General features: G+C 41.1%; 1 long non-coding RNA gene across 1 annotated transcript in view; it reads left to right on the forward strand.

The window, feature by feature from the left end:
• The window catches only part of LOC142736912 (uncharacterized), a 73,096-nt gene that overhangs the window by 44,310 nt on the left and 2,505 nt on the right, over positions 1-26,281 (forward strand). The window contains exon 2 of the long non-coding RNA XR_012880563.1: positions 11,247-11,372. This is a non-coding gene — a long non-coding RNA (uncharacterized LOC142736912). The remainder of the gene's footprint in view (positions 1-11,246; positions 11,373-26,281) is intronic.

Raw genomic sequence — 26,281 nt, forward strand, 5'->3', positions numbered from 1 at the left:
GACGTCTCCTGCGTCATATGCTGTTCCCTGCAATGAGATGTCAGTCAATCCTAGATGGAAGAAGTTGCTGCCGAGATTGCAGGTCAATTGCCTGCTGAAGAAACGCCCTGCAGATACTTCGAGAGAAATTTGCATTTGGCGCAACGGTTGATAAAACTTATTTTTCTAAGTTATGCTTTATTACTGCTGCTATAACTGAATATATTCTGAAATGTCTCCCTAGTCCCTAATTAGCGGTTATAGCAATTTAGGATCATTAAAAGTGGTGATCGGTTTCCTTTAATAAAAATTTAATTTATTAAGACAAAACTACCTAATACCTTTAAGTTTGACTTATTTTCTTGAGACAAAACCGAAAATGATGCAAGAATTATCATCAATCTAATATTACAAGAATCATGACATGTATCATGCTAATAACTCGTTTTGCAGAAAACTGTGGGATGTCTGATAGAAAAAGATTACATTTCACTGTGGGAAAATGCTGTGAATAATTTAAACAATCAGTAGAGAACATCCCACACTTAGGGCAGATTCAGACGAACGTTGCGTTTTTGCGCGCGCAAACAACGCTGCGTTTTGCGCGCGCAAAAACCATTTGACAGCTGCGTGTGTCATCCGTGTATGATGCGCGGCTGCGTGATTTTCGCGCAGCCGCCATCATAGAGATGAGGCTAGTCGACGCCCGTCACTGTCCAAGGTGCTGAAAGAGCTAACTGATCGGCAGTAACTCTTTCAGCACCCTCGACAGTGAATGCCGAACACAATATCGAGAAACCTGTTAAAAAAAAAGAAAAAGTTCGTACTTACCGAGAACTTCCCTCCCGGCCGTTGCGTACCGGAAATTTTTTTGCCGGGTTCGGCCAAAACGAGTTCGGCCAAAACGAGTTCGGCCGAACCCGGTGAAGCTCGGTTCGATTGTCCGGGTTCGCTCATCTCAAAGACACTCCATTTGGATGTTTGGAAACAGAAAAGCACGTGGTGCGTTTCTGTTTACATTCATCCTTTTGACAGCTGGTGCGCTGTTTCAGTCGGTTCGCACGGAAGTGCTTCCGTGCGACCTGCGTGGTTTTCACGCACCCATTGACTTCAATGGGTGCGTGATGCGCGAAATACGCGGAGATATTGAACATGTCGCGCTTTTTGCGCAGCTCACAAACGCTGCGCAAGAAGCACGGACTGTCTGTACTGCCCCATAGACTTGTATTGGTCTGTGCGTGGCGCGTGAAAACCACGCGGCCCGCACGGACCGAATACACGTTCGTGTGAATCCCCCCTTACTAGAAGGCAAATTTGTTTTGCTTGTAATTTGAATTGGACACATTTCTAAGAAACATAATGTAAGAATTCATAAGTTATTCTTGGTGGACAACATAAGAAATCTGCCCTGAAAATAAACTTGTTACAAATACATACATAATATTTCTTTCCAAGCTAACAATAGGGCAAGTGATATTCCCTACGGACTAGGGAATATCCCTGATTAATTGGCTAGAGCCAAGGCTGTAACTTAGGCCTAATTCACACAAACTTGTCCGTTTTGCGCGCATAAAAAAACGCAGCGTTTTTCCTGCGCTGCAGTTTTGTGTGACATCAGTACATGGTGCGTGTCTGTCTGTCGTTTTTTACGCGCATATGCCAACCGTATGTCACGCGTATCACGTCAGCAAAATAAACTGAAGGAGGTGTTTTTCTTTTTTTCATAATTTCTTTAGCAACTGTTGCGTGAATCACGTACAGCACATGGATGTGCGTCCGTGTGCTGCCCGTGATTTTCACGCACCCATTGACTTCATAATGCGCAAAAAATGTTAAGGTATAGGACATGCAGTAACTTTCACGCAGCGGACACACGCTGCATGAAAAACACTGAATGTCTGAATGGCCCCATTGACTTGCATAGGTCTGTGTGACGTGCGTTGTTTTCACGCGCGTATCACGGACATGAAATACGCTCGTGTAAATAAGGTCTTACTCTTTTATGCAGTTTTTGGCTCTGCTTTTTTCTGCCAAAGCCAGAAGTGGATCCAACTGGATGGAAAGGTATAAAGAAAAAACTGATGCATCTTTTTTTCTTTTGTGTCCACTCCTGTGTTTAACTAAAAATAATTGAGTCAAATACTGCATACAAAATGCGTGTGTGATCCTGGCTTAAGGCCAGATTTACACGTGTGTGTGTCTTTTGCGCGCGCCAAAAACGCGAAAAGGTACTTAACAGCTCCGTGTGTCACCCTCGTAAGATGCGCCATCATTATGACACTCTGTTTGTAAACAGAAAAGCACGTGGTGCTTTTCTGTTTTCATTCATACTTTTTACTGCTGTTGCGCGAATCACGCGCGTCCATGGAAGTGCTTCCATGTGCTGCGCGGGATTTTCACGCACCAATTGACTTCAATGGGTGCGTGATGTGCGAACAACGCACAAATATCGGACATGTCGTGAGTTTTACGCAGCGGACACACGCTGCGTGAAACTCACGGACAGTCTGCACGGCCCCATAGACTAACATAGGTCCGTGCGAGGCGCATGAAAATCACACGCGTTGCACGGACGTATATCACGTTCGTCTAAATAAGGCCTAAGGGTATGTTCACACCCACTAATTACTGACGTAATTCTGGCGTATTTGCCCCGAATTACGTCCGAAAATAGCGCCTCAATAGCGCTGACAAACATCTGCCCATTGAAAGCAATGGGCAGACGTTTGTCTGTTCACACGAGGCGTAATTTTCGCGCCGCTGTCAAATGACGGCGCATAAATAGACGCCCGCGTCAAAGAAGTGACCTGTCACTTCTTTGGCCGTAATTGGAGCCGTTATTCATTGACGTCCGTAATGGACGCGGCGTTCAAGCGCCTGCACATGCCGTTACGGCTGAAATTACGGGGATGTTTTCAGGCTGAAACATCCCCGTAATTTCAGCCGTTACGGACGCCCACATGTGAACATACCCTAAGGGTTAAGGAACGTCCAAAATATTTTTAGTACTGTGCAGTTTTTCAACTGGGGTGATTTTATAGGGGGTTTCAAATATATAGACCCCTTAAAGCCACTTAAAGGGGTTTTCCCACGAGAGACATTTATGACACATCCACAGGATATGTCAGGTAGATGTGGGTCCCAACTTTGGGACCCGCACCTATCTCCAGAACGGGGCTCCCTAAACCGCGTTCAGCCGCTATGTGTTGTGGCTGAATGAGGTGGTTTCCGACCATAAAAAACTTTATATGGTCGTGTGTTACGTAAACAGCGTAACTCGTGAAGCTACGCTGTTTACGTAAGTCTCATAGAACTTAATGGTAGTTACGGAAACAGCGTAGCTCGCATGCTATGCCGCTTCTGTAACTGCCATTCACTACTATTGGAGTTACGGAAACAGCGTAGCTCAGCGAGTAAGGCTGGGTTCACACGATCTATTTTCAGGCGTAAACGAGGCGTATTATGCCTCGATTTACGCCTGAAAATATGGCTCCAATACGTCGGCAAACATCTGCCCATCATCTGAATGGGTTTGCCGACGTACTGTGCCGACGACCTGTAATTTACGCGTCGTCGTTTGACAGCTGTCAAACGACGGCGTGTAAAATGACTGCCTCGTCAAAGAAGTGCAGGACACTTCTTTGGACGTAATTTGAGCCGTTTTTCATTGAATCCAATGAAGAACAGCTCCAAATTACGGCCGTCAAAGACGCCTCGCAAAATGCGAGTACGAGCAATTACGTCTGAAATTACGGAGCTGTTTTCTCCTGAAAACAGTTCCGTAATTTCAGACGTAAATGCAGTTTACGTGTGCACATACCCTTACGCTGTTTACGTAACTCACGACCATATACCGTTTTTCATGGTCCGAAAACACCTCATTCAGCCTCATTCAAAAACTGCATTTTTACACAGGAGGCAGTGAGGGTATGTGCACACACAAACTCAAAAACGTCCGAAAATACGGAGCTGTTTTCAAGGGAAAACAGCTCCTGATTTTCAGGCGTTTGTGAAGCTGAAAATGAAGCTTCTTTTAATTTGGAGCTTCTTTTGAGGCGTTTTTTGAGGCGTTTTTCCTAGTGTTCAATGGAAAATCAGCTCCAAAAAAGACCTAAGAAGTGACAAGCTACTTTTTACGGAGCGTCTTTTTACACGCCCTGAAATAAATGCTGTTTTTCCCATTGAATTCAATGGGCAGATGTTTGTAGGCGTTCAGCTTCCATTTATTCAGGTGTTTTTTGAGGCGTAAATGCTCCAAAATACGCCTGAAACACTGCGTGTGAACATACCCTCAGAAGCAGCATCTCGTATAAATACACTGGACTCTGCACAGATCACATAGACAGGCAGTGTATGTCAGTGGAGTTTTATAACTCTGCAGCTAATCGTTGTATGGATTCACTTATATCACTGCACTCCTGCTCCTTTAACCGGTTCAGGACCAGGCTATTTTGAGCCTTCACGACCAGACAGTGTTTAGCCATTCTTTAGCATGCGTTAGTTAAACCGCTAGAATATGTTTATTTGTTAGGCTGGGTTCACACGACCTATTTTCAGACGTAAACGAGGCGTATTATGCCTCGTTTTACGTCTGAAAATAGGGCTACAATGCGTTGGCAAACATCTGCCCATTAATTTGAATGGGTTTGCGGACGTACTGTGCAGACGACCTGTAATTTACGCGTCGTCGTTTGACAGCTGTCAAACAACGACGCGTAAATTGACTGCGTCGGCAAAGAAGTGCAGGGCACTTCTTTGCCACGTAATTTGAGCCGTTCTTCATTGAACTCAATGAAGAGCAGCTCAAGATATACGAGCGTCACAGACGCCTCGTATATTACGAGGAGGAGCATTTACGGCTGAAACGACGCAGCTGTTTTCTTCTGAAAACAGGCTGTCATTTCAGCCGTAAATGCCTGCTATCGTGTGAACATACCCTAAGGCTAGCGATTGTTTCATCTTAGAGGTTGCTAGCAGTTCTGCAAATCTGCCATGCAATCAGGGCCGGCCGACTGCTGCTATGGCAACAGGAGACCTAACAATGGCCTCCTGCTCTTCCATTATGGAAGCTGATTAGGCCCCGCCGGGAGGCGAAGCCTAATAGGCTTGCTGTCAGTGAATGACTGAGAGATCTAATACATTGCACTACATAGTAAGGACCTTCAAGTCCATTAGTGGTATTTGAAAAAAAGTGTAAAAAATAAAAGTTTTAAAACATATAATAAAAGTTTCAAGTAATAAAATAAAACACAATCGCCCTTTTTCCCTTATCAAGTCCTTTATTATTGAAAAAGAAACCATACAAATTTGGTATCGCCGCGTCCGGAACGACCTGAACTATAAAAATATTAAGTTATTTATTCCACGCGGTGAGCGGTGTAAAAAAAACCTGCAAAAAACGATACCACGATTTCTGTTCTTTGGTCATTTTGCCCTACAAATATTGGAACAAAAAGTCTCATGTATCCAAAAATGGTACCTATATAAACTATAGCTCGTCTCGAAAAAAACAAGCCCTCATACAGCTCTGTCAACGAAAAAATTAAACCGTTATAGTTCTCGCAACTTGGCGACATACAGTAAAAAACACATTATTTTTACAAAAGTAATTGTATCGTGAAAAAAATTGTAAAACATAAAAAAGTGCTGTAAATTAGGTTTTGCCGGAATCGGACTGACCTGCAGAATAAAGTTAACATGTAGTTTATAACGCACGGTGAACGCTGTATTAAAAAAAAACCTATGCCAGAATTACCTTACCTCCCAAAAAATAGGATAAAAAGTAATCAAAAAGTCGCATGTAGCTCAAAATGGTGCCAATAAAAACTATAGCTCATCCTGCAAAAAATCAGCCCTCATACCACTACGTCTATAAAAAAATAAAATTAGTTAAGGCTTCCATAATTCAGGAAATAAAAAATATGCAGTTGTGCAGGCCCGAGGGGAACATTTCTTCTGTTTCAAGAGGCGAATTATCAAGGCCCTAAAATTAGGGAACCAGGAAGGGGAGGGCCCAAACATTTCTGCTGGAAGCGAGGGTGCCCATATTATACCAGGAAAATTCCCCAAACTGCAAAAGTGCGGAGTGTGGACCAAAAGGCGAATAAGGAAGGACATAATTTACCAGTGCGACACCGGCCTGTGCAGAAAGGATTGCCTCACAGCATAACACACATCTATAGATTATTTTACTGTTTTTTTTAACCCAATTATTTTACCACCTGACTATGCCCCTGATGTACTCTGCCCAGCTTACATATACCCCCACATTATAAACAGAAACACCTTCAATACTCAAACAATACTACCAAGAAAATCCACGCTCCAAAATCCAAATGCTCCCATCTGAACCCTACAGCGAGCCCAAACAGCAGTTTACTTCCACATATATGGCATCGCCATACCCGGGAGAACCCTTTTAACTATTTGTTGGATGTGTGTCTCCAGTGGCACAAGCTGGGCATGACATATTTGCCACTGAAATGGCATATCTAGGGAAAAATTAAAATTTTTACTTTGCACCATCCGCAGCGCAATCATTTACGGAAAAGTCATGTAGGGTGAAAATGCTCACTACACCTTTTAATAAATGTCTTGAGGGGTGTAGTTTCCAAAATGGGGTCACTTCTCAAGGGTTTCTTTTATTATTTCACATCAGAGCCCTGCAATTGTGAACCAATACTTTGTAAATCGCCAAATTAGGCCTCAATTTTACATGGTACTCTTTCACTCCTGAGCCCTGTCAAATGTCCAGGCAAAAGATTAGGGCCACATTTAGTGTGATTCTAAAACTGGGAAACACAGCATAATAATTGGAGAGCTGTCTTGTTATGGTGGCACAAGCTGGGCACCACATATTGGCATACCTATGGAAAAAAATCCCATTTTCACTCTGCAACATCGAGCGCACAATAATTTCTGCAAAATACCTGCGGGGTTATCATGCCCACTACACACCTAGGTGAATACCTTGAGGGGGTAGTTTCAAAAATGTGGTCACTTCTGGGGGGTTTACACTGTTTTGTTCCCACAGGGGCTTTACAAATGCAACATAGCGACCAGAAACCAATCCAGCAAAATCTGCACTCTAAAAGCCAAATGCCGCTCCTTCTGTTATGATCCTTGAAGTGTTCCCAAACAGCAGTTTATTACCAAATATGGGGTATTGCTGTACTCGGGAGAAATTGCTTTAAAAATGCTGGGGTTCTTTTTTTCCTTTATTTGTTGAGAAAATGAGAAATTTTGAGCTAAAGCTACATCTTATTGAAGAAAAGGAATTGTTTTTATTTTTACTGGCCAATTCTAATAAATTCCATGAAACACCTGTGGGGTCGAAATGCTCACTTCACACGTAGATGAATTCTTTAAGGGGTGTAGTTTCCTAAATGGAGTCACTTTTTTGGCGTTTTCATTGTTTTGTCCCCTCAGGAGCTTTGCAAATGCGACATGGCCTCTGCAAACCATTCCTGCTAAATGTGATCTGCAAGAACAAATGGTGCTGTTTCCTTTGTAAGCCCTGCCATGTGTCCAAACAGCCGTTCATGACCACATGTGGGGTATTTTTTCACTCGGGAGAAATTGCTTTACAAATTTTGTGGTGCTTTTTCACCTTTAGTCCTTGTGGAAATGAAAAAAAAATTAGCTAAGCCTACATTTTATTTGAAATAATGTCGATTTTAATTGTCACGGCCTAATTCCAATAATTTCTGCAAAAAAACTGTGCGGTCAAAACGCTCTCTATACCTCTAGATAATTTTCTCAATGGGTGGGGTTTCCAAAATGGGGTTACTTGTGTGGGGGTTTCCACTGTTTTATTCCCTCAGGAGCTTTGCAAATGCGACATGGCCTCCGCAAACCATTCCTGCTAAATTTGAGCTCCAAATGCCAAGTAGTGCTCTTTCCCTTCTAAGCCCTGCCGTGTGTCCAAACAGCAATATGACCACATGTGGGATATTGTTTTTCTCGGGAGAAATTGCTTTACAAATGTGATGCTTGTTCCCCTTTAGTCCTTGTGGACATGAATTTTTTTTAGCTAAACCTATATTTTGTTTGAAAAAATGTAGATTTTAATTTTTACGGCCTACTTGAAATAATTTTTGCGGGGTCAAAATGCTCACTATACCCCTAGATAATTTCCTTAAGGTGTGTAGTTTTCCAAATGGGGGTCACTTTTTGGGGATTTCCACTGTTTTGGCACCACAAGCGCCCTTTAAACCTGACCTGGTGCCTAAAATATATTCTAATAAAATGAAGGCCCCAAAATCCTCCAGGTACTCCTTTGCTTCTGAGGCCTGTGTTTCAGTACATTACCACACTAGGGCCACATGTGGGATATTTCCTAAATCTGCAGAACTTGGGCAATAAATTTTGAGTTGCATTTCTCTGGTAAAACTTTCTTTGTTACAAAAAAATTGATTCAAAATGAATTTCTGCAAAACAATTAAAAGAAATTTGTAAATTTCACCATAACTGCCTGTCTTACAAGCAGATATATTTAAATTTAGAAAAATGCAAATTTTCGTAATTTTTCACAAAATGTTGGTGTTTTTCACAATTAAATACTGAATTTATCGAGCAAATTTTGCCAGAAACATAAAGTCCAATGTGTCACGAGAAAACAATCTCAGAATCGCTTGGATAGGTAAAAGCATTCCGAAGTTATTACCACATAAAGTGAAATATGTCAGATTTGAAAAATGAGGCTCTGTCAGGAAGGTCTAAAGTGGCCAAAGAGGGAAGACGTTAATGTGAGGCACATGGAGATTCAAAATTCATCACACCACGTGCATCACATCAGGAAATGGAAGAACTTTTTTTATTATTATTTGGTATCGAGCATCGCAATACTACATGAAGTATCGGTATCAAAGTCCAAATTCTGGTACTGTGACATCCCTAGATGTATTATAGGTTGAGAATTTGGCAACTAAACAGATTAGTGTCCTCGGTGAGCTTCCCATGTTTTCTAAGCCTCGACACTGTGGTCAATCACTTGGTCCATCATGAAACCTGAGAACCGACAGCCTATAGACTCCCCGTTTCACTGTTTACGACATAGGTAATAAGATGTTACACTGAAAAGACTGAGTGTTACTACTTTCAAGCAAGCACTGGTGTGAGCAAGCACTGGTGTGAGATCGTATAATATTTACTAGAGAATTGTAAATATCTCTCCCTACACTTCTATCCCTCTACCACACACCATCTCCCTGCAGCTCTGCTCTGTTAAATATACGGTTAGTGATGCTGCAAAATCTAATAGCATCTTTTAATTTATCTTTATTTGTTTCCCCATTACAAACGCAAACAATAATACACACAAACAGTTGACACACAGTGCGTTCGCTGAGTCTTAAGATCCTTTAACTTTTTTACACATTTTGTTATGTTGAGCCCTTGTGCTCAAATAAAATAAAAATGTCCACATCGTTCTGCACCCCATAATGACAATGTGAAAACAAAATTTTAGAAATGTTTGCAAATTTTGAAAAATTAAAAACTCAAATTTCTCATGGACATAAGCATTGAGGCCCTTTGCTATGACACTTAAAATTTAGCTCTGGGGGCCTCCCACTTCTCTAGATAATCTTTGAAATGCTTCTACACCTTGATTGGAGTCTACCTGTAATAAATTCATTTGATTGGACATGATTTGGAAAGGCAACCTCCTGTCTATATAATGTCTCATAGCTGACCATGCATATCAGGGCAAAAACCAAGTCACGAGGCAGAAAGAACTGCCTGTAGAGCTCTGAGACAGGATTGTGTGGAGGCACAGATCTGGAGAAGGGTACACAAAAATTTCTGCTTCACTGAAAGTTCCTGAGAGTTTTGGAACAACCAAGACTCTTCCTAGAGCTGTCAGCTCCACCAATCTAAGTAATGGGGGAGAATGGTCTTGGTAGGAGAGGTGACGAAGAACCCAATGGTCACTCTGGTTGAGCTCCAAAGATCCCGTGTGCATAAGGGAGAAACTTCCAGGAGGTCAACCATCACTGCAGCACTTCACTAATCTTGGCTTTATGGCAGAGTGGCCAGAAAGAAGCCTCTCCTCAGTAAAAGACACATGCAATCCTGCCTGGAGTTTGTAAAAAAGCACCTGAAGGACTCTCAGACTGAGAAACAACATTCTGTGATGAAACCAACATCTGATGAAACCAATATTGAACTTTTTGGACTCCTAATTGTCATGTCTGGAGGAAACCAGGCTGTCCACCGAAGATCCCCATCCACCCTGACAGAGCTTGAGAGGATCTGCAGAGAAGAATGGCAGAAAATCCCTAAACCAAGGTGTGCATATCTTGTGGCATCATCCCCAAGAAGACTGGAGGCTGTTCTCGCTGCCAAAGGTGCTTCAACTAAGTACTGAGTAAAGGGTCTGAATACTTATGTCAATAAAATATTTTAGTTTTTTCTTTTCAATAAATTAGCAAAGATTACTAACATTTGGTTTTCACTTTGTCTTTATCGAGTATTGAGTGCAGAATGATGGGGGAAAACATGAATTTTTAAACATTTTTGCACAAGGCCTCAACATAACAAAATGCAAAAAACTGTAAAGGGTCTGAAGACTTTACAAATGCATTGTATATACATTAGGGTAGTACAATCTAATATACAATCTATCATTTCCCCAATCCAAGAAAAAAAAAAAAGGCAACCACCCTGATTCCCTATACCACCCCACTACTGTCTCCTTCGAATAAATTTCACAATACATCACCCTCTTACTACTTGCATCTCCAATATCGACCATTTGTTTTTTTAAACCAAGTGTGAAAGTGAGCAAAATATGGTTATGTAACTCCATCTTGTATGAAGTATCCATTTTAGAATCCTCTATTTCTCTGTAATATAAAATTTATGCTGGGATTGCCTGGACACTCATATGGTTAATATTCTTAACTATGTTTATTATTTCTTATCTGAATCTGCTACGAGAATGTGAGTGTTGGCCTTGCAGCTGTAAGGTTGCTATGAGGAAATCTTGTCTTACTAATTATTTCTCGTGAGGAGCTTCTGTCTTACATGCAAGTTTCCATAAGATGTCATTTCTAGGCTCAGCTTGAACAACTTCTCATTGTCCATGATTGGCTGAGCTAGAGCCATTTGTGATTGGCTGAGCTCAAGCCTACTTCCCTTTTGATACTATTGTAATTTCTTTCTATCAATAAAATAGAGAAGGATTATTTGCGTATATAAAGCATTGTCTCTTTGTGTCTTTCTTCTCTCCGATATATCGATATAACAAATGGATTTGGATCTAGGAAAGTGATTGAAGGGTGTCAGTTGACACACCCATCAAACCTTCAGTCTGATATATTTTGGCCAGGATTGCGTCAACACCAAGGTTCCCAGAGATGTAGATATTCTGATTTCTTGCCAGCATTAAGGTATACAAAAAAAAACACAATAAAAAAAATGCAATGGTTTCTGTATCTTCTCCACATTTCCACTGTCCGTTACCTTACATGCATAAAATAATAACCTGACAGTTGCACAGTACCGAGTATACATAGCTAGGGATAGAAATGTATTCTTGTATTATATATTTTGTTTATATTATCAATTTATGTCATCCCAAGATTTCGGTTTGATGGGGCATTTCTAAAAAAGATAAGGTCATCGGGCTCCTTTTTCCCACACAACATTGACATTGCTTTGTAGTGAGTTAGTTTCTGAACAGTAACACACCGTGCAGTAGCCAGGTATAGGTTATCTTTAACCCTTTCAGGACCAAGCTTATTTTGGCCTTCAGGACCAGCCCAAATTTTCAAATCTAACGTGTCATTTTATGTGGTAATAACTCTGCAATGGTTTTGCTTATCCAAGTGATTCTGAGATTGTTTTTTCATAACACATTATTCTTTGTTAGTGGGGAATTTTGGTCAAAATTTGGTGAATTTTGGTGAAATTTGGTCTTTAGTTATTATTATAAAAAATTAGCATTTTCCAACATTTCCTCTGCTTCTAAAATGGATAATGGTACCACACAAATTAGTAAATAAATAAGGTTTAACATATGTCTTCTTTATGTAGGCATAATTTTTTATATTTAATTTTATTTTTTTCAGGACATTATAAGGCTTATAAGTTTACTAGCAGTGTTTCAAATATTCAACAAAATTTGCAAAACATATTTTTTTTAGGCACCACTTAAGTTTTGAAGTGGCTTTGAGGAGTCTATATGATAGAAACCCCTCTTAGTCATCCCATTTTAAAAACCGCACCTCTAAACATAGAGTGTGTTAATCCTTTAGGTGTTTTACAGGAATTAAAGCGAAGTGGAGGTAAAATGTATAAATGTTATTTTTTCTGGAAGATTTTCAATTTAATCCATTTATTTTAGTAACACAGGAGGTGTTAACAGAAAAATCACAACGCAATATTTATTACACAGATTCTGCAGTTTTAAAAAAATATCCCACATGTGGCCCTAGTGTGCTGGTGGATTTTGGGTCCTCCTTTTTCTTAGGATGTTTTCCAGGCACCATTTCATGTTTAAAAAGGCATGGAGGTGCCAAAACATTAGATGCACACCATTTTGGAGACTGCACCCCTCAAGGAATGTATCTAGGGGTGTAGTGAGCATTCTGACCCCAAAGATTTTTCAGAGAATTTATTCGAATTGAGCCGTGAAATCCCCAATTTTTTTTTCCAATAAAATATCGTTTTAGCTCAAAATGTTACATTTCCACAAGGAATTCAGGAGAAAAAGCACCCCAAATTTTTTTATGCAATTTCTCATGAGTATGGCTATACCCCACATGTGGTCATAAACTGCTGTCTGGGCACAGAAGAAAATTAGCGCCTTTTAGCTTTTGGAGCGCAGATTTTGCTGGAATGGTTTTCTGATGCCATGTCACATTTGCAAAGCCCCTGAGGTACCAGTACAGTGGAATCCCATAAAAAAATGACCCCATTTAGTAAAATACGCTCTTTAAGGAATTAATCTAGGGAGTAGTGAGCATTTTCACTCCACAGGTGTTTCAGCGACTTTTTTAGGATTGGACTGTAAAAATGGAAAAAAAACAACTTTTGTCAATAATATGTCGTTTTAGCTCACATTTATAATTTTCACAAGAACTATAGGAGAAAAAACACCCAAAGTACAGAAGTTACCTATACGTTGCCATAAATTGCTGTTTGGTCACATGCCAGGGCTCAGAAGGGAAGAAGCGCCATGTAGCATGGCTTTTGTAGTGCAGATTTTGCTGAAATGGTTTCTGGGGGCCGTGTCATATTTGCAGAGTCCCTGAAGTACCAGTACAGTCGAAATTCCCCAGGTGTGATCCCATTTTGGAGGCTATACCCCTCAAAAATTTCATCAAGAGTCTAGTGAGCATTTTGACCCCTCAGGGGTTTTATAGATTTTATTAGAATTGGGCCGTGAAAATGAAGAATTCACTTTTTTTCCAATAATATGTAGTTTTAGCTCATAATTTTTCATTTTCACAAGAAATACAGGAGAAAAGACACCCCAAAACTTGTTACACAATTTCTCCTGAGTAAGGAAATACCCCATATGTGGTTGTAAACTGCTGTTTGGAAACTCAGCAAGGCTCTAAAGGGAAAGAGCGCAATTTTGTTTTTGGAGTGAAGATTTTACAAAATTGTTTTTTGATGCCATGTTGCATTGCGCTGAGGTCCCCAAGAAGTGACCCCTTTTGGGAAACTAAACCCCTTTAAGGAATTTATCATAAGGTGTAGTGAGCAATTTGACACAACATGTTTTGCAGAAATTAGAACACAATGGATATTGTAAATTGAAAATTGCCATTTTTCCACAGATATGCCATTTCATTGCCCAATTTGTTGTTCTCGGCTTGTACCACTGGAGACACACACTCGATAAATTGTTAAGCAGGTCCTCCGGGGTACAGTAATACCGCATACGTGGTCATAAACTGCTGTTTGGGCACACTGCCAGGCTCGGAAGGACCGCCATTTGGCTTTTGCTAGGTAGTAGTTTTGTTTAGGGTTTTACTGGTCTCTCAGTTTATAATGTGGGAGCATAGGTAAGTTTAGTTTAGTATATCAGCACATAATAAGGTGGTTTAATAATGGGATAAATAAATAATAACATTAATTGTCCATGGATATTGATGTATGCTTTAACCCCTTCACGACCAGCCCACGTAGACTAACGGGCTGCCGTGCTGGGCTTTTGCCCTGCAGCCCATTAATCCACATGCTGTCAGAACAGAGTGCACAGCGCTCTCCCTGTGCTCGGAATCTCTCAGCACACCCTGCTACTAGCAGCCTAAATGCTGAGAGAAGACATCAGGACCGGATTGGTGCCGGTCCCGATGACGTGAACACCATGATAAACCTATCATGGTGTTCACAGAAAAGTTTGTTGCAGCAACAAACTTAGGTGCTGTTTGTTACAGTGTTTCTCCTCCCTCCCTGTCAGATCGTTCTGAGACAGTGAGAGAAGAAGCTGTGCCGAGCAGCTGCTGTGTGTCTCATATAAAGACACAATGACTGTGAAACACACAAAAACACATCCACATAGATAGTTTAGTGTAGGCAGCTAGTTATAGTTCAGGTAGTCTGTTAGGTAGATAGTACTCAGACTAGGACAATTAATTAGTTAATTAATAATCAATTAGGGCTTATAATGTGTGTATGTGTATATATATATATATATATATATATATGTGTGTATATACACACATATACACACACACACACACACACGTAATATATATTATATATAGACATATATTTAAAATTTGTTAATACTAAAAATTAATAATTAGGGATGTTATATATCTATAACATCATATAGATATATACGTACATGTAATATATACATATACACACATATACTTATATAGTATTTATGCAGGAGGAAAATTCCTCCTGCAAAAACTGCTCCAGATGTTTTTTGCACAGTGGTTTGACAAAAACTCGTCAAAACACTCATCGAGGTGTTTTTTTTACCCTTCTGACTGATTGAAATGGGGTTTTGGAGGCGGAAACCGCCTCAAGATAGGTCATGTCGCTTCTTTTTACCGCGATTCAATTTTTTTGCTCACGGTAAAAAAGCTCGTCCAACTCCCATTGAAAACAATGGGAGACATTTTCGGCCAGTTTTTGACGAGTTTTGCGGAGCGGTTTCCGTTATAGCAAAATTTGAGCTCCAAAACCCAAATGGCGCTCCTTTCCTTCTGAGGGGTGTAATGTGTTCAAATCTAAGTTTATGATCACATATGGGGTATTGCCGCAATCAGGATAAATTTCTTACAAATGTTGGGGGGCCTTTTCTCTTTTATTACATGCAATAATTAAAAATGTCTGTTTCTTCAGAAGAAATGTAGATTTTCATTTTCACAGACTAACACCAATAAATTCAGCAAAAAAACTGTGGGGTTAAAATGCTCACTATACAACTAGATAAATTCCTTGAGGGGTGTAGTTTCCAAAATGGGGTCGCTTTTTGGGGGTTTCCACTGTTTAGGTACCACAAGACCTCTTCAAACCAGACATGGAGCCTAAAATATATTGTAATAAAAAGGAGGCTTCAAAATCCACTAGGTGCTCCTTTGCTTCTGAGGCCGGTGCTTCAGTCCATTACCACACTAGGGCCACATGTGGGGTATTTCTAAATACTGCAGAATCTGGCCAATAAATATTGAGTTGCGTTTCTCTGGTAAAACCTTCTGTGTTACAGAAATTTTTCTATTACAAATGAATTTCTGCAAAAAAAAATAACATTTGTAAATTACACCTCCACTTTGCTTTAATTCCTGTGAAACGCCTAAAGGGTTAAGAAACTTTCTGAATGCTGTTTTGAATACTTTGAGGGGTGAAGTTTTTAAAATGGGGTGATTTATGGGGAGTTTCTAATATATAAGGCCCTCAAAGCCACTTCAGAAATGAACTGGTCCATGAAAAAATAGGTTTTGGAAATTTCTTGAAAATGTGAGAAATTGTTGCTAAAGATCTAAGCCTTGTAACGTCCTAGAAAAATAAAAGGACGCTCAAAAAACTATGCAAACATAAAGTAGACATATGGGGAATGTTAACTAGTAACTATTGTGTGTGGTATTAATATCTGTTTTGCAAGCAGATACATTCAAAATTTAGAAAAATGCAATTTTTTGCAAATTTTCTCAAAATTTTGGTGTTTTTCACAAATAAATACTTAATTTATCGACCAAATTTTTTCACAGACGTAAAGTACAATATGTCACGAGAAAACAATCTCAGAATCGCTTGGATAGGTAAAAGCATTCCGAAGCTATTGCCACATAAACTAACACATGTCAGATTTGAAAAAATCGCGTGCGTCCACAAGGCCAAAACAGGCTGTGTCCTGAAGGGGTTAAACCAATTCTTTATGAACAGGTCAGTTTTTTGGGGGCAGGTGTCGCACTTATAAAGGGTGTCCGTGGTATTGTACAAAAGAGCCGCACTCCAGTATTGCCTAATCTTTGACTTCTTCACCTGCCCCATATGGAGCACAAGACCCTAAAATGTCATTGTCTCTGCTGCATCTATGGGGTCAATTTGTGGGGCCTAGCAAATGATGACATGGGGTTTAGGTGAAGAACTGCTGCACATATAAATTAGTCTGGGCCACCGTTTTGCATTATTACATTCCGAGAGCCATAACTTTATTTTTCCGTTGACAGAGCTGTGTGAGGGCTTGATTTTCATGGGTTTTTATTGGTATCATTTTGGGGTACATTCGATTTTTTTGATCAGTTTTTTGAGAGGTGAGGAGACCAAAAAACAGCATTCTGGCACTGTTTTTTTAATATATTTTTTTACAGTGTTCACCGTGCAGTATAAACAACATATTTAATTTATGCTGCGGTATGATACGATAACAGCGATAGCAAATTTATATAGTTTTTAAAAGTTTTACTATCACACAATAAAAACTATTTTTTCTAAATAAAATAATGTTTTGGTGTCACCATGTTCTGAGAGGCACAACTTTTTTGTTGACGGACCAGTGTGAGGGCTTGTTTTTTGCAATACAAACTGTATTTTTCTATTGAATTTTTGGGGTACTTGCGACTTATTGATCACTTTTTATTACATTTTTTTGGAAACAAGATGGCCAAAAAAGGAAATTCTGCCATTGTTTTTATTTTATGTTTTTACAGTGTTCACCGTGCGGGATAAATAATATTATATTTTTATAGTTCAGACCAATATGAATATGGCAATTCCTATTATGTATAGTTTTCACTGTTTTTTTTCCAATTATAAAGGACTTGATCAGAGAAACGGGGCGATTCTTGATTTTATTACTTAAAATGTATTTTTAGTCCCCATTTTAGTATTTTTATAAAATGTATTTTTAGTCCCCATGCACACGACCATAAATAAATCTCCGTAATTGTGGCCCATAATACAGTCTGCAATTACGGACCTGCCCGGTTCTATTGGCCGCGTACACCTTTCCGTAATGCTACGGATAGGTGTCCGTGCTGTAGAACTGTGCCGGGAATTATGGAGCATGTCCTACTTTTAGTTTTTTACGGGCCGTGCTCCCATACTTTGGCCATGATTACGGGCATGGCCGTGTGCATAAGGCCTTAATAGGGGACTTGAAGGCCTAATCTTCTGATGCCCTGTACAATACACTGCAATACTTATGTAGTGCAGTGTATTGCAACTTTCATTTTTCAACTGACAGTCTATTGGCAGGACCTAATAGGCTTCCATACATGGCCGACCAAGAGGCCATTGTTAGGCTTCCTGGTTACCATAGCAATTATTAGCACGTCGCGATTGCTCGCAGGGGGCCGATTGGGTACAGTGGGAGCCCCCTCCTTCTGTGTCAACTGCTTAAATGCAGCAGTCGCTATTGACCACAGCATTTAAAGGGTTAAACGACGTCGAGCGGAGATAACTGAGATCGCCGCCGTTGCAGTGGGATGCCGGCACTTGCTGCAGATGGCGTGAACACATTACATGAGACTGCTTCATCCTCAGGGCGTAACTACGCCTATTTGCGTTAAGGCAAGGTCAAAATGGGCGTACAGTTACGCACATATGCAGGAAGGGGGTTAAGTCATATTGCAAAATTTATTAACCCCTTAATGACCGCCGATTAGCCTTTTCACGGCGGTCATTAGTGGGTTTTATTCTACAGCGCCGCCATTCCACGGCGCTGCATTCGAATAAAGTAAACAGAGCAGGGAGCTGTCAAATCTCCCTGCTCTCAGCTGCCAGAGGTAGCTGAGGGCTGGGGGCATCCCTGCTCGACCGGGTGAGATCGATATTAGTATTGATCTCACCCGTTTAACCCTTCAGATGCGGTGCTCAATAGCGTGCACCGCATCTGAGTGGTTTTGGAGAGAGGGAGGGAGCTCCCTCTCATCCCACTGACACCCGGCGATAAGATCGCCGAGTGTCTCTGTCTCCGATGGCAGCCGGGGGCCTAATAAAGGCCCCCAGGTCTGCCTGTAATGAATGCCTGCTAGGTCATGCCGGAGGCTTGTGCTAGCAGATGCCTGTCCGTTTTAACCGGACAGGCAGTAATACACTGCAATACAAAAGTATTGCAGTGTATTATAATAGCGATCAAATGATCGCATATTAAAGTCCCCTAGTGGGACTAGTAAAAAAGTTGAATAAAGTTAATTAAAAAAAAAGTTAAAAAAATAAATGAAAAACCCACTTTTTCCCCTTAAAAAATGCTTTACTATTAAAAAAAAAGACAATAAAGCTAAAAAGTTACACATATTTGGTATCGCCGCGTCCGTAACAACCCTGACTATAAAGCTGTTACATTATTTAACCCGCACGGTGAACGCCGTAAAAAATAAAATAAAAAACAATGGAAAAATTGCTGTTTTCTGTTAATCCTGACTTAAAAAAAATTTGATAAAAAGTGATAAAAAAAGACGCATCTACTCTAAAATGGTACAAAAAAAACCTCGTCCTGCAAAAAAAAAGCCCTCATACAACTGCATCGGCGGAACAATAAAATAGTTATGGCTCTTCAAATATGCAGACGCAAGAACAAATAATTTTGAAAAAAAAGTTTTTTTACTGTGTAAGTAGTAAAACATACAAAACCTATATAAATTTGGCATCTTTGCAATCGTAACAACCCGCTGAATAAAGTTATTGTGTTATTTATACCACACGGTAAACGACGTAGATTTAGGGTGCAAAAAAAGAGTGGTGAAATTTCAGGTTTTCTTCTATCCCCCCCCCCAAAAAAAAGTTAATAAAAGTTTATGAATAAATTAAATGTACCCCAAAATGGTGCTATTAAAAAGTACAACTTGTCCTGCAAAAAACAAGACCTTATACAGCTATGTCGACGCAAAAATAAAAAAGTTATAGCTCTTCGAATGTGACAATGGAAAAACGTAAAAAATGGCTTGGTCATCAGGGCCCAGAATGCAAGCAGGGGGAAGGGGTTAAGTTTTTTGTGTTTTTTTAAATAAAATGAAAAAAAATCACATGTAAATACACACTTTTTTTCTTATTTTGTACTTAAAATGTTTAGATGTAGACTGTGAGCGAAAAAAAAAATTAAAAAAGCAAATTACTGCTTTAACTGGGATATTGTAAAAAATAATTTGCAATCAGAACTATTTGAACGAATAATTTAATAATTTAGGTTTAACCTATTATTACTATGATTTTTATCATCTGAAGTGATATTTTGTATTTGCTCTCATAGAGATCTTTAAACTCTTTGGTACCTTTTAGCTATAAATTGTACTCAGTAGGCTATTGTCTCCATAAATGTACAATTCAGTCAGATGAAAACCCCAGGAGGCCTTTTACTAATTCATTGCATTTCTTTTTAAAGTATTGTTAATCCCCTGCTTTGCTAAAAGATTAAACATTTATAAGGTAATCAGAAAATAATGTTTGTAAGAAGTAGTGATTATGATCAAATTAAATAACGTACATTACCATATCAGTCTTTGTTTAAATCCGTTTATAAAAGAATATTCTGTATGATTTATACCTTAATCTTTCTTCCTAATTTCACATGTTTAATCTGAAATAATCGATAATGATGAATAAATTTAGTTCAAACATATGGGAATCAAAGGGATTTTATAGAAGTAAAGCATTGTTGGCCTATTTTTAAGATAAACCATCAATTTGTGATCAATTAGTGTCCAACCCCCAAACACCCACCAATCAGTAGAACTAAAGGAACAAATTAAGAGCCCCCCCCCTTCATTCTGATGATCGTGGGGATCCTGGAGTTTGGACCTGTGTCTCACTTCCTTTACTTTACACGCAGCTTCTGTTAATGGTTGAAATGTATGGGCTGTACAATTATTGTATATTGGGGTTAACGAACATTCAGCGTGAAATGAATGTAAAAAAATGCCTGAGCACTTAATGCCCAAGTAATATGTGTTTGTGTCACTAATGTGCTGTATATATGTACTGAGCTTTGTTCTGGTGCTGTATATATGTACTGAGCTTGGTTCTGGGTCTGTGTTTATGTACTAAGCTTGGTTCTGGTGCTGTATATATGTACTAAGCTTTGGTGTGGTGCTGTATATATGTACTGAGCCTTGTTCTGGTGCTGTATTTATATGCGGAGCTTAGTTCTGGAGATGTATATATGTTCTGAGCTTGGTTCTGGTGTTGTATATATGTACTGAGCTTAGTTCTGGTGCTGTATATATGTACTAAGCTTTGGTGTGGTGCTGTATATATGTACTGAGCTTGGTGCTGGATACTGTATTTATATGCAGAGCTTAGTTCTGGAGTTGTATATATGTTTTGAGCTTCTCTTTGGTGCTGTATATATGTATTGAGCTTGGTTGTTATGATGAATATAACTCCAGAACCAAGCTCAGTACATATATATATATATATATATATATATATATATATATATATATATATATATATACATACATACACAGCACCAGAACCAAGCTCAGTACATATATACAGCACCAGTACAAATACAGCTCAGTACAGTGATAAATTGCAAATTTAGTTTAACCCCTGCCATATAAGGTTGTACGGCATAAAACTACAGCTCCCAGTATAGCCAGAACGATGGTAAGGATATGCTGGGAGTTGCTGTTTAACAAAAAAGAACGATACACACATCATCTCGCTGCAAATCATACAGTGACTACAGTACTGAGCAGTCACAGGGAGAATAAACATTTACCTTTAGTGACTCACCGGTGACGACTTATCAGATTCTAGTCGTTCTCTTTACTTTTCCATGTGGTCCAGAACTCTATGATGCCTCCTGGCCATGACCTATTTCTGTGGAAATTGGTAAATTTACTGCTCAGATGTCTTTGGAAGCTCACATTTTGAATATTTCTGCACCTATAAACGAAGAGCAAATTCTTATGGTACCACCCTCTATGGTCCCAAATATAATAGTATCATACACTGTGTCCCCGAATATAATAGCGCTACACACTGTGCCCCTGAATATAATAGTAACATACACCGTGCCCCTGAATAAAATTGTGTCAAACACTGTAAAGTAATGCACCACACACAGTGCCCCCTGTAGATAGTGCCCCTCATAGAGCCCTCTGTAGATAGTGGTCCCAGTAGAACCCTCTGTACATAGGTCTCCCAGTAGAGCCCTCTATAGATAGTTCTCCACATAGAGCCCTATGTAGGTAGTGGCGTTCCCTGTAGATAGAGCCCCCTGTAGCATTCCCTGTAGATAGTGCCCCCTGTGGCATTCACTGTAGCTTTCCCTGTATAGTGCCCCCTGTAGCGTTCCCTGTATAGTGCCCCCTGTAGATAGGCCCCCCTGTGGATAGAGCCCCCTTTTGCGTTCCCTGTAGATAGAGCACCCTGTGGCGTTCCCTGTAGATAGAGCCCCCTGTGCCCCTGTGGCAGGCCCTGTAGATAGGGCCCCATGTGGCGTTCCCTGTAGATAGGGCACCCTGTGGCATTTCCTGTAGATAGAGCCCCTTATGGCGTTCCCTGTAGATAGAGCCCCCTGTGGCATTTCCTGTAGATAGAGCCCCCTGTGCCCCTGTGGTGGTTCCTGTAGATAGGGCCCCATGTGGCGTTCCCTGTAGATGGGGCCCTATCTACAGGGAACGCCACATGGGGCCCTATCTACAGGGACCGCCACATGGGCACAGGGGTCTCTATTTACAGAGAACACCACAGGGGTCTCTATCTACAGGGGACGCCACTATCTAAAGGGAACGCCACATGAGGCCCTATGTGGTGTTACCCTGTAGATAGGGCCCCCTGTGGCGTTCCCTGTAGATAAGAACAAAAAAGGAATGTGACCCTAAGTGGCTGGCGGGCACAATACACATTAACACAAGAAAGGCTGTCTGCAACAGCCAAGCCCAATTTCCCAGCCACCACAATAGATAAAATAAATAACTTTTATTCAGCTACGTATAGCTCGGACAGACCACATGAATAAGTTTAAAATTGTCAGCAGCCGAGGACCGGGTACACATATGTGTCATCTGATTCAACAGACACATATAGTATTAGGCATAGGATTATCAGTATTTTCCCTATCCAGTTAGAATTAGTAAGTAATAGTAGGTCCGGTCGACGGCAGTGTTTAAAACATTAACAGCCCCCCCGACTACTCAGTAGCCCCGTGGACATGTTAACAGCCCCCCCGACTACTCAGTAGCCCCGTGGACCCCTGAGGACGCTACTTAGTAGCGAAACATGTCGGGGGGGCTGTTAATGTTTTAAACACTGCCGTCGACCGGACCTACTATTACTTACTAATTCTAACTGGATAGGGAAAATACTGATAATCCTATGCCTAATACTATATGTGTCTGTTGAATCAGATGACACATATGTGTACCCGGTCCTCGGCTGCTGACAATTTTAAACTTATTCATGTGGTCTGTCCGAGCTATACGTAGCTGAATAAAAGTTATTTATTTTATCTATTGTGGTGGCTGGGAAATCTACCCTGTAGATAAGGGCCCCTATATAGTCCCCTGTAGTTAGTTCCCTATATAGTCTTCTGTAGTTCTCGTTCCCAGTATAGTCCCCTATGTAGTGCCCTATAGTGCCCACAGTAGAAGGAAAAAAACACATTTTCTTACCTGTCCCGTTGCTGCGCCATCCTCCAGCGATGTCAGTCCTCCTCCATCGGAATGATGCAGCGGCACGATGACGTTATCGTCATCGCGCCGACTGAATCATCACTAAAGCGCCGATTGGCAAGGCATCATGTGCCTCGCCAGGGCGGCACTAGTCAACTCAATTGTATCTGCGTCCTAATGACGTGGGTACAATTGAGTGCAGGGGACCAGACCGGTTTTGGCTTCCCACTTCACATGGTTCTGCGAACCGGCTGTCATTTTAACAACCGGTTCGGGAGAACAGGGGCGAAGCGGCCGGATCCCACCCCTGGTTATAATAATGTTTCCCTGCATAAATATTGAGTTTTTAACACCACATTTTCCTACGTGTTCCTTTGAATTACTGCAAATTATGTACTTCTCCTTGGCCAAAAATACTCCTCAAAAATGCTAAGAGAAGTATTTTTACACTGCAGGAAAAAATGTTGTTCAACCTCTGTGTATCTTATTAGGTATTGGGTGTAGTTGTTAGGCTGGGTTCACACGACCACATTAACGTCCGTAATGGACGGACGTATTTCGGCCGGAAGTCCCGGACCGAACTAGGTGCAGGGAGCCGGGCTCCTAGCATCATAGTTATGTACGATGCTAGGAGTCCCTGCCTCGCTGCAGGACAACTGTCCTATACTGTAATCATGTTTTCAGTACGGGACAGTAGTTCCACGGAGAGGCAGGGACTCCTAGCGTCGTACATAACTATGATGCTAGGAGCCCGGCTCCCTGCACCGAGTTCGGTCCGGGACTTGCGGCCCAAATACGTCCGTCCATTACGGACGTAAATGTGCTCGTGTGAACTCAGCCTTAGGGTGTATTTACATGCAACATTTTTGTGGAGTCTTTCTGTCATTATTTATGTTAAGTTTTTTTTTATTATTTACATTAGTTTACGTTTGAAGTTTTTAGATATGTATATGTATTTCAAAACTTCAAACGTAGAATAATCTAAATAATAAGAAAATTAACATAAATAGTGGCAGAATAATTCCCAAAAATGTTGCATGTAGATACACTCTAAGGCTCCATGCACTTGACCGTAAAATCACCGTAATTACCGGCCCCTTCATTGCTAAGGCCGACGGACACCTTACCGTATGTCTACGGGAGGGTGTTCGTGCCGTAGAAACCGACCGTAAAAAAATAGGACTTGTCTTATTTTACGGACTGTGCTCCTATACTTTACAATGAAAACACGGCCCGTAAAAACGTCTGGCTGCCCGCGGACGTCCGCTGCCGGCCGTGCTCGTAATTACGGGTCATAATTACGGGCGTGGTTGGGTGCATGGAGCCCAAGGCCTCATGCACACGACAGTATTTTTCATCAGTAATTACTGACAGTAAATCCTGACAGTAATTACGGACCCATTCATTTCTATTGGCCACGGACCCCTTTCAGTATTTTTACTGACGGGTGTCCATTCTGAAAAAATTATAGAACCTGTCCTATTCTTGTCAGTAATTACGGCAAGGACTCACCTATAGAAATCTATGGGAGCTTCCGTAAATACTGACTGCTACTGATGTGCATCCGTATACCGTCCGTATTTACTGATGCATTGCTAGGCAACATATTGATGACATCATTTGCAACCTCCATCTTTTTGTAAGGATGCGTATATACGGGTGGAATACGGATGCAATACAGACCCTATTTACGCACACCCTTCCGTATATACTGATGAAATACGAATGCCTACTGATCCATATTTACTAACAGTATTTCGGGATAGATGAAAATACTGTCGTGTGCATGGGGCCTTACAACTGCACCCAATACCTAATAATAATTGAATAAGGGTATTCATTCATTTTTCATGTTTTGTTTTTTTGCGATTTTATAATGTGGAACATTGTGATGTGCTTTAATCCTGTATGAGCTGTACAGTATGTACACTGGCGTAGCTATAGGGGTCGCAGCGGTCGCAATTGCGACCGGGCCCCGAATCCAAGGGGGCCCACAGCCCCCCGCACCACATCAATAAAAAGTTACTATAGTAACTCGGGCCGCGGGCCCCTGTTACTATAGTAACAGACTTAACTTACCTTCCTGGTTCCGGATCGCAGCGGAGGTCCTGACGTCAAGCGCTGTGCGCAGCGCATGACGTCACAGCGCTATGCGCCGCGCACAGCATCGAGACGACAGAACTACCGCTGCAGCTGAAGAGGAAGGTAAGATTAGCCCTGACAGGCGGGGTCCGACTCCGAGGACCCGCCAATCAGCTGTTTTGAAGGGGCCGCAGCACTCGTACGAGAGCTCCTCCCCTTCATTCCGGTCACACTGTGAATCGGTGTCGGCGATTCACAGTGTGAGCGAGTAGTGAAATGAAGGGGAAGCAGCTCTCGTTCGAGTGCTGCGGCCCCTTCAAAACAGCTGATTGGCGTGCTCCCGGGAGTCGGACCCCGACACATCAGCTATTGATGGCCTATCCTGAGGATAGGCCATCAATGTTTAGGGACTGCACAACCCCTTTAAGCCTACGATGTAGCAGGCTTAGGGGGCCCATGAGACAGGATCACCGATTGTGTGATGCTGTCTGCTGGGCCCTGTATCTAAGCCAATCACATGGTAGGCTTAGATACATGGCCCATGCGTGATTCTGTCTGCTGGGCCCTGTATATAAGCCAATCACATGGTAGGCTTAGATACATGGCCCATGCGTGATCCTGTCTGCTGGGCCCTGTATATGAGCCTACCTCACTGTAGGTTTAGATACAGGGCCCATGCGTGATCCTGTCTGCTGGGCCCTGTATATAAGCCTAGCACACTTTAGGTTTAGATACAGGGTCCAGCACACAGTAATCTTATACAGTATAAGATGACTGTCTGCTGGACCCTGTATCTAAGCCTACCTTGTGGTAGGCTTAAATACAGGGTCCCACAGACAGTATCACACATGGGCCCTGTATCTAAGCCTAACACATGTGTTACTAATAATTTTTCTTGTGTGTTTTCTTACAGGTTCGGTCGTTGGACTACGTCGGATTCCAGGACTACTTCGATGGCGGCTTTTTTTTTTATTATCAATAAAATGGTTAATGAGGGTTGTGTGGGTTTTCTTTTATTTCAATAAAATATTTTTTCTATGTCTTTGTGTTTTTTTTTAAACTATATTACTACCGCCTTAGTAATGGCCACCGGCTGGTTGACAGCGTCCACTGCTAAGGCGGGACTTAGTTTTAGCTGGTGCAGAGGCTAACACTAACCCCCTTTATTACCCCGGTACCCACCGCCA

This window comes from Rhinoderma darwinii, chromosome 1 (genome assembly GCF_050947455.1).
Source record: "Rhinoderma darwinii isolate aRhiDar2 chromosome 1, aRhiDar2.hap1, whole genome shotgun sequence".
NCBI lineage: Eukaryota > Metazoa > Chordata > Amphibia > Anura > Rhinodermatidae > Rhinoderma > Rhinoderma darwinii.